The sequence below is a fragment of the Amblyomma maculatum genome, chromosome 1 (assembly GCF_055883805.1).
Source record: "Amblyomma maculatum isolate TAMU_Amacu chromosome 1, ASM5588380v1, whole genome shotgun sequence".
Lineage (NCBI taxonomy): Eukaryota > Metazoa > Arthropoda > Arachnida > Ixodida > Ixodidae > Amblyomma > Amblyomma maculatum.
In genome coordinates this window covers 3,741,060-3,749,509 of record NC_139344.1, presented here as the reverse complement: position 1 = coordinate 3,749,509, position 8,450 = coordinate 3,741,060, and positions in this window count along the sequence as shown.

The following is an 8,450-nucleotide window of genomic DNA, read 5'->3' as shown; positions in this document are numbered from 1 at the left end:
CTCCAGCCTACCACTTTCGCACTCCATCCCCTTGTATTGTTCTTCCGCTGCTAGCACCTACCTTGGTTTTGGATTGGCATGCGTCAAGCAGTTGCTTCCACGCATCACCGGATAATAAAGAATTGGTGCACTTAAGCTTGTTAGTAAGAGTGCACATTATTTGTGTCCCTTCCACTACTTCCTATATTGGTGATTTTTCACCAACTAAAGCTAGAGGCAGCAGTGCTAGCTTAGCACTAACTTTCTCACCGAACGCTGACATCAGCTCTATGCTGCCGTGCGGTGTTATTAGCTCCTCCCGCACACTGCTTTCGCGTATCACAGTGATATCGGTGCCGGTGTCGACAATGGCGTATATTACCGTGCCGCTGCAATCTAGTTTTACATCCCTCAGGGTAGTACGTAGAGATCAGGACTCATCTATGGCTACTCTTGCGGTTAACAGAGAAATGTGTGGCGCTGATTTAAACGGAACTCGGCGAATGTTCCAACGTGACCAAACCTCCTAAATATTTTGTCCAGATGGGATACTATCCTGCAAGAAGACTGCATCTGGGCTTCATTTGGTTGTGCCCCCTTCTACGCTGACGAGTACTACGACGGAGTCCATGATAGCCTCGTGCACGTCCTGGGCCATAACGCAGCAGTGGCCATTGGGAGAATAGGACTTGACGTTTCCCAGAAACATACGACCGGCTTCGAAAAGATACAGAAGATACTCTTGAGAGAACTGCTGGCTCTCGCTGCGGAACGACGGCTGCCAGTGACTGCGTACTCCCGCAACGTGAGTCACGAAACTGCAGGCATGATTACAGAGGTGAACAAGTTTCATCACCCTATTCACCTACAGAGCTTCAATGATGGATGGGCCGAAGCGAGGTTTTGGCTGCAAAACTTTCCCCACCTTTGCTTAGGCCTAACCCCCGCCCTGGGCTCCTCAGGTCATGTGCTTCTAGAGGCCTACCGATTTGATTACAGTCTCCTCGCAACGAAGTGGACAGTGTGCGGCGTAATTGGTTAAGTTACCGCACCGAAAACATTCACCCCGTCAGGATACTTTTTGAGCTGCCTTGGTTAATTTGCCCTGTCGTGGCTCTTCATCTAGAGGTTTAGCGCTCCCTTTTGCATTGAGCGGTTTGTTCAAGTTACCCACGATGTAAGAATAATTTAGGTGCTGACACTCGCTGCTCCCCGTAGAGAGAAGGCGCGGGCAGATTGTGTTCGCAGATGACCTTCAATCAGCGGTAGTTTTAGCCGCAAGTGTACAGACGGCGCTGTAGTATGGGAGCCCAGGGGCCCACGCTGCCCGCTCGCGTTCGTTCGGAAATTTTCATGCTATGTGCGGGGTGTACTTGCTGAAACACGTGTGTGTGTGAAGGCTTCTCTGGGTTCTCAAAAAGTGTTTGGTTGTACCTGTGAGTCCAGTGAGTGCATTGTTCGGCTGATCGGTATTCTGCTGGGATTCACTCAACGTATACCACGCCGCGGCATGTGACGCCAAGAGCAATTAGTTGCGCTCAGCCTTGCTGCGCTTCAAAATGGGCAAGAAGCGCTTTGTACCGAATTGCAAGTCGGGGTATCAAACTTGTACGGAGCGTGTGTCGCTTTTCAAGGCTCCGCGTGAACCCGAACGTTTAGAAAAGTGGCGACGGGCGATTCCGAGAGCAGATAGAATTTTGCAGCCTACCGACCACGTGTGCACAAAGCACTTCCCGAATGAAGTGATCTCTGCAACAATTCACGTGGAATACAAGGGGAACGTCCTTCTACACGCACAAAAAAAAACTGTGCTCTCACCCGACGCTGTGCCTAGCATTTTCCCGAACTGCCCAGGATACTTGACTGTGCAGCAAAAAACGATAAAACCTCCGCGGAAACAGCAGGCTCTGCCGCCGACTTCTCACAAGCCTAAGAAGCAAGGACAGCCAGAAGCGTCGAATGCTTCTGAAGAGCTACACCTGGCCGTTGAAAATACACCAAGTTTATTGCTGGTTGACACGAGTTCAAAACATTGTGATGCCGAATCAACAGACGCGCCTTGTAAGAGGCCACGCTTGGATTTCAACAGCGTCGCGCCCCCTCCACGTGAAGAAGAGGATACTTTTCAATACGATACTGACACATTCAGTGGCACATGCACTGCCGACGCACCTAGTCATACAGCTGAAAAGGTAATTTCCTGTTTTAAATTCAGGTGGCATTCCTCCAGCCGCCTCATCTAAGCTCACTAGGCGCAACAAATCATGATATTGTTCTACATTAAATACTGAGCGGAATTTATCCTAAATACGATACGATTCTTTCCTTTAGTATATTTATTTGATTATAATTAATTAGCCAGGATCTCATTGGACATCAAATAGCACAGTGTGCTAGTAATCGCATAAGCTTTGCTCACTATTAGGTGGCATCCGGAAAGTGAACATTTATTTAATTTCAGCGCCGTTCAGGCGTTAAAGAAGAGGCTGGTAACAGGAAAATTTTAGATTAGTAAGAAATAATAAAATAGCAAGAAGCATATAACACCGACTTGTTTAAGAGAAGTAATGACATAATATAGGTGATGCAAACGAAACTTTGCCTTAGTTGGGACGGCAAAAACATTCCTGATTCTATCATATCTTTTCATTCAGCAACAAGTTTCCTCCTCATCTGAAAAAACTACGCAGTAAGAGAGAAGTCATGGACCAACGCAAGAGCAGCGACCCACCGAGTCCCTGTTTCCCCAGGACGGAGGACAGCAAATGACAATTTCCACTCCGTCATGCTGTGCATCCAGCCTTAAACTCCCAAGTGAAGCCTGGGTAGTCCAAGTTTCTGACAGATTTGGAGTTAAATCTGTTGCTTTCAGTGAGCTAGAATTGCCGAAAGAGAGTAACCAGGCGCCTTTTCATAGAAAAGTACTAGAAGTAACCACATCACATAATGACTCCTTGTCAGTGAAATGTTTTGTTTATGGCCGTATTGTTAACGTACAGACCATAAGTTCTGGTTTGCCCATGAATTCCCTAGCTGATACAGAGTGTGCAGTGCGGATCTTTCATGAAATGCATGTTTGTGCAGGTGGTCCCAGTGGTGAAATGTACAATATACGCCCTGAGAGCGCATATATTGCCAAATGTGGAACCTGGCGGCACAACAGTTGCCTACTAGTGACAGAGAGTACAAGTTGCAATGCACGTGCTAAGTTAAAAGATGTACTTCGTATTCATGCTGCACGAAAGAAAAAGAATTCTCAACTGAAACACATTCGCATTCCGGCCAGTCCATCGAAAAAAACACGCATTGAAATGTTGCGGCGCGCCAGGATTGCTTGCTACAAGTCAAAAGTGCGGCTTCAAAAACAAAAACATAATCTTGAACAAGAATTGGCTAACTGCAAATCAAAACTACTAGAAATCGGTAATGAAACACTCTAACGCCTTTCCAGAGAAGCAAACCTTCCTGAAGCACAAAAGCTGGTGTTGAAAGAGTGTGTAGCTGCAGGCAAAGCTCGCTCAAAAAACGGTAGAAGATACTCAGACGACTGGATCTTGCTCTGCCTTCTCCTCCATATTAGGTCACCTGCAGGATACAGATTCTTGATGGAGAGTGAAATTCTCGCTTGCCTTCAGTACGAACAATACACCGCTACATCTCATTGGTGGGCTTTAAAACAGGCTTTGATAGTAAGTTCTTCATAGCCTTAAAAAGGAAACTTGAAAAGAAAGATGACTTCAAGCGGCACGGTATTATCATCTTTGATGAGATGCAAGCCCGTAAAAGCTAGGCTGTCAACTCAAAGACAATGACCTACGTCGGTCTGGCATCAGAGACTGAAAACAGTAGCGAGCTTGCAGACCGTGCTCTTGTTTTTATGTTCTGCCCTTTTGGTGAAAGTTATGCTCAGCCTAAAGGTGTTTTTGCAGCAAAAGATGCCATGTGGGGTACTATTCTTGCACAGTTGCTCCTTCAGGCAATTTTACTCATGGAGGAAGCTGGAGCAAAAATTCATGGGTTTGTTTGTGATGGAGCTTCGACAAACAGGACTATGTGGCGAACACTGGGTATAAGTGGGTCACTAGAAGCCTGCCAGAACTCCTTCACACATCCAAGCGACCCCACACGAAAAGTTTTTGCATTTTCTGATTCTCCACACCTCTTTAAATGCATCAGAAACCGTCTTTTGCAACAAAGGTACCTGAAAAAGGAGGGACGTTGGATAAGGTGGGAGGACTATGCAGCAGTTTATAAAGAAGACCAAGCGAATGTTGGAGCTCTGAAGGTGTGTCCAAAAATAACACATTCCCACATTTATCCAAGCAACTGTGAAAAGATGCAGGTAAAGCTTGCCACGCAAGTGTTCAGTCGCTCGATGGCAGCAGGTATTGAATTTTACAGAAACCGTGGTGTGCGCAGTCTGGGAGACACTGAAGCCACGCAAGAATTCACTTTGTTTCTTAATAATCTTTTCGATGCCTTGAACCGGCGGTTTCCTCATGAAGGTGTCACAAAGCAGGGCTCTGACCTAGGCATTTTGTCACGTGGGGTAGAATGGTTGGATAACTTGGGAAAAAGAGCTGCAGAGTGGAAATATCACGAAAGATATGTTCCTGACAAAAAGCACCTCTGAAGGGCTCCGAGTTACCTTGAGATCAACTAAAGAGCTTTGTGAGGTTCTTTTGCATCAGTACGAGTTCAGATACGTTCTTACAAATAAAATTAACCAAGATCCGATCGAAAGATTCTTTGACAAGATAAGACTTGCTGGAAGCCAGAATGACCATCCTTCAATACCAACATTTTTGGAACTGTACAATATAACGTCCATTTACAGCCTTCTGAGGCCTCCCGAGTTTGGGAATTGCTGCGTGGTCGATGACAAGCCATTACTACACGCATCAGACTTCAGAGCCCTGACCGAACTAGGCAGTGCAACTCTTCGCCTGGCTTCATTGATCAGCTAAAAAAAAGCTTGATAAACTGATTCTTGTTGAGGACTGGGAATGTGAGGATGTTATCACAGTAAACGGAAAGGATACAGCGCAAGTCGTTGACTGCATTCTTTACTATGTGGTTGGATTCTTGAGCAGAAAGTTGATGAAAGCCACAACGTGCGATTGTTGCCGGTCTCATTTTACCATTCCGGAAAACAGCTCTGCTGAATCATCCCTGACCAACACAAAGAACAGGGGTGGACTGTTGCACCCCAATGTGAATCTCTTTGAGCTGTTGAGAGCAGCTGAGGAGCACTTTGCAAAAAATGCCGACAGTCAGTCTGTATACTGGGAAACAGTGGAGCATGTGCTTGACACAAAGACCTTGATTTTTCCATGTGCTCAGCACATAGAGGAGGTCATTGCACAAATTCTGCACTATTTCTTAACCATGAGAATGAGGGAGCACTGCAAAGCTGCAACCATGAACTTGAAAAAACAAGCTCAAGAAAAAAAAAAGCTTGCAAAGCTTTGTTCATCCTGAATCCTGTTGCCAAGTTTACAGAATGTACTAATTTTTGTTAGATTTTTTGTGAATGTATGTTTTAGACAGTTTTTGCCATGTAATGTATAGTTTTGTGACAGAATAAAGTACATGTTCAGCCCCCCTTTCAGCATACCATTCCTAATATTCCACATAAATGTAAGAGCACTGTACTCACCACCAGACCTACTTCAGGTCGGACATTTTTTTTTTTTTTTCTGACATAAGAGCGCGCATTGTTCACTTGAAATGACAGAGTAGGATATAAAAATTATGCCCATTCATGGGCAACTAGCACAAGATATACTGCTTTGAGAGTTGCGGTGGATTTAACCGTATGACATGCCCTTCATCAAGCTGTACTGCACACGGCTTGCTGTACTGGCACAAAGTGCGTAGGGGTCGCGTGTCGAGAGAAGTTTGTAACCAAGTACATGTGTAAGCTAGAGGTGCAATGGTTCAAGGTGCTTTGAGGACATTTATTTTTTAAAGAGGCAGATGAGCAGCGGCGGCAGCCGTACCGCCAGCGCACAGCGAGAGATCCCTGGGTTGACGACCGAAGCTCGGAACGGCATTTTGGCTAGCTGTCCTTAGGCTATTTCCCCGAAAATCCTCCTACAATTTATTTATTTTTGCTTTAATAAGCTAACATTGGCGGGCGCAACTAGAAAATACGATTGATATACTGGCTTCAACGTATGCTAGCTATCAGAGCTATTACAAAAACGCCGTCGAAAAATCAGTTGCACATTCATTTAGATAATCAGTCGTGTTACTGCAGAATCCCGGTGTATTAATGCCTGTGCATACTCTTATATATACCCCGATATCGAGCGCGACAAACGAGCAACGCTGAGCATCAATAACCTACGCAGCGCGAATCCGAGAGCCTCCACCTACTAGCGCCACCTGTCGCTGGGAAACGGAAACAGCGCCGGCACCGAACACAACCAGGACGGCACGCCGGCTGCAGTGTCATCACCTAAATTATTCTCATACCGCGAAGTTAGCTTTAGCCGTGCCCTTTGGTTCAACTGGTCTAAGAGTGCTACCCTTCCTTCGTGCGCTACCCTCTCCTGCAGCCTCTTCTAAGGTTGCAAAAGGCGAGCTAGCTCGCCAGACTTAAACCATTTTTCGCCTTCTCGAAGCTTTACGTACTTATTGGCTTCATTTAAACCAGCCTTTAGTTGGTCAGCAACGAGAAGCTCCATAATTTTTTCAAAATATTTCACGCCACGTGTGTGTATGTAAATGTTAGCGTAACTGCACAAACGCGTCGTGAACGCCTTCCAAGTCTCGCCTGTGCGTTTGGTAGCTGACTGGAATTGTCTTTGATATTTGGCTGCAGACAGCCTTAGCTCTTACCAGACAAATTATAGAATGTCGATGAACTTTAATACGTTCAAAGAAATGCTGAACACTATCCTGTCCACGATAACATTGCGGGCTGCTTGCCCGAGCCCACAATATGTCCCAAATAGTGGATTGAAGCCAGAGCTAACTTACACTTCTCTACGTTAGTGCGCAATCCTGCGTTCTCCAAAGTAGTGAAAACCTCGTGCAGATGTTCCACATGTCGCTCTAGAGATTTACTGAAGACGGCTATATCATCTAAATAAGTGCATGAGTTTTCTTCATGCGGAGCCAACATATTGCTCATATCCCTCTGAGAAGTGGCAGCTGCATTTTTCAAGCCGAGCGACATGACTCCATGCCAACTGACCGCAATGCAACACGAAGGCTGCTACGAGTTGTGCACTCTCGTCTAGAGGCACTTGCCAATAGCCCCATTTTAGGTCGATGAGTGTAATGAACTTCGTGGCTCCTACGTGTAAAATGAGCTCCTGCGGGCATCTCATTGGGTAGGCATCAGTCTCAGTTTCTGCATTGAGTGCCCTGTAATCATTGCACAGATGGATTGACCCATCTTTCACAGGTGCACTTACGATTGCATACGCGTACGGACTCTCACACACGGGTATATCACATTTAAATCTAGCAGCTCCTTAATCTGCTTGGCGACTTCACCTTTCAGAGAGTCGGCGATTCTGTACGGGCGGCTGCGTTTCAGCTTGGCCCCTTCCACAAGTTTAATGTGATTCGCGCCGACATGCGCAATGCCTGGTTTCGCTACGAGTAGCGCTTTGTGCTGGTCGAATACAGCGCGTATTCTAGAAGCCGTCTCGACATCGAGATGTGCTGTCTTTTCCATACAGACGACTACGAGTGACACTTCGCCTTCGTTTGCACGTGGGGTATATTCCACCTCCCCGAAGTCACTGTCATCATGAAACATGATGCTCATCGATGCTACCTTGCTCTATTCTGCATCTTGCGAGGTCTGGCGCAAGGAATCGTCATTCGGCTGTTCACCGCAGAACTTGTGCACGTCGCTGCTTTGCACCGGCTCAGCTTCACATGCCTCGTTCCGTACTTCTTCTACCGCTTCTGACTGAGCTGTTACGTTACCAGCCGTGTTTTTGTGCTCTGCTCTCTCGGATGTCTCCAGCCTACCACTTTCGCACTCCATCCCCTTGTATTGTTCTTCCGCTGCTAGCACCTACCTTGGTTTTGGATTGGCATGCGTCAAGCAGTTGCTTCCACGTATCACCGGATAGTAAACAATTGGTGCACTTAAGCTTGTTAGTAAGAGTGCACATTATTTGTGTCCCTTCCACTACTTCCTATATTGGTGATTTTTCACCAACTAAAGCTAGAGGCAGCAGTGCTAGCTTAGCACTAACTTTCTCACCGAACGCTGACACCAGCTCTATGCTGCCGTGCAGTGTTATTAGCTCCTCCCGCACACTGCTTTCGCGTATCACAGTGATATCGGTGCCGGTGTCGACAATGGCGTATATTATCCTGCCGCTGCAATCTAGTTTTACATCCCTCAGGGTAGTACGTAGAGATCAGGACTCATCTATGGCTACTCTTGCGGTTAACAGAGAAATGTGTGGCGCTGATTTAAACGGAACTCGGCGAATGTT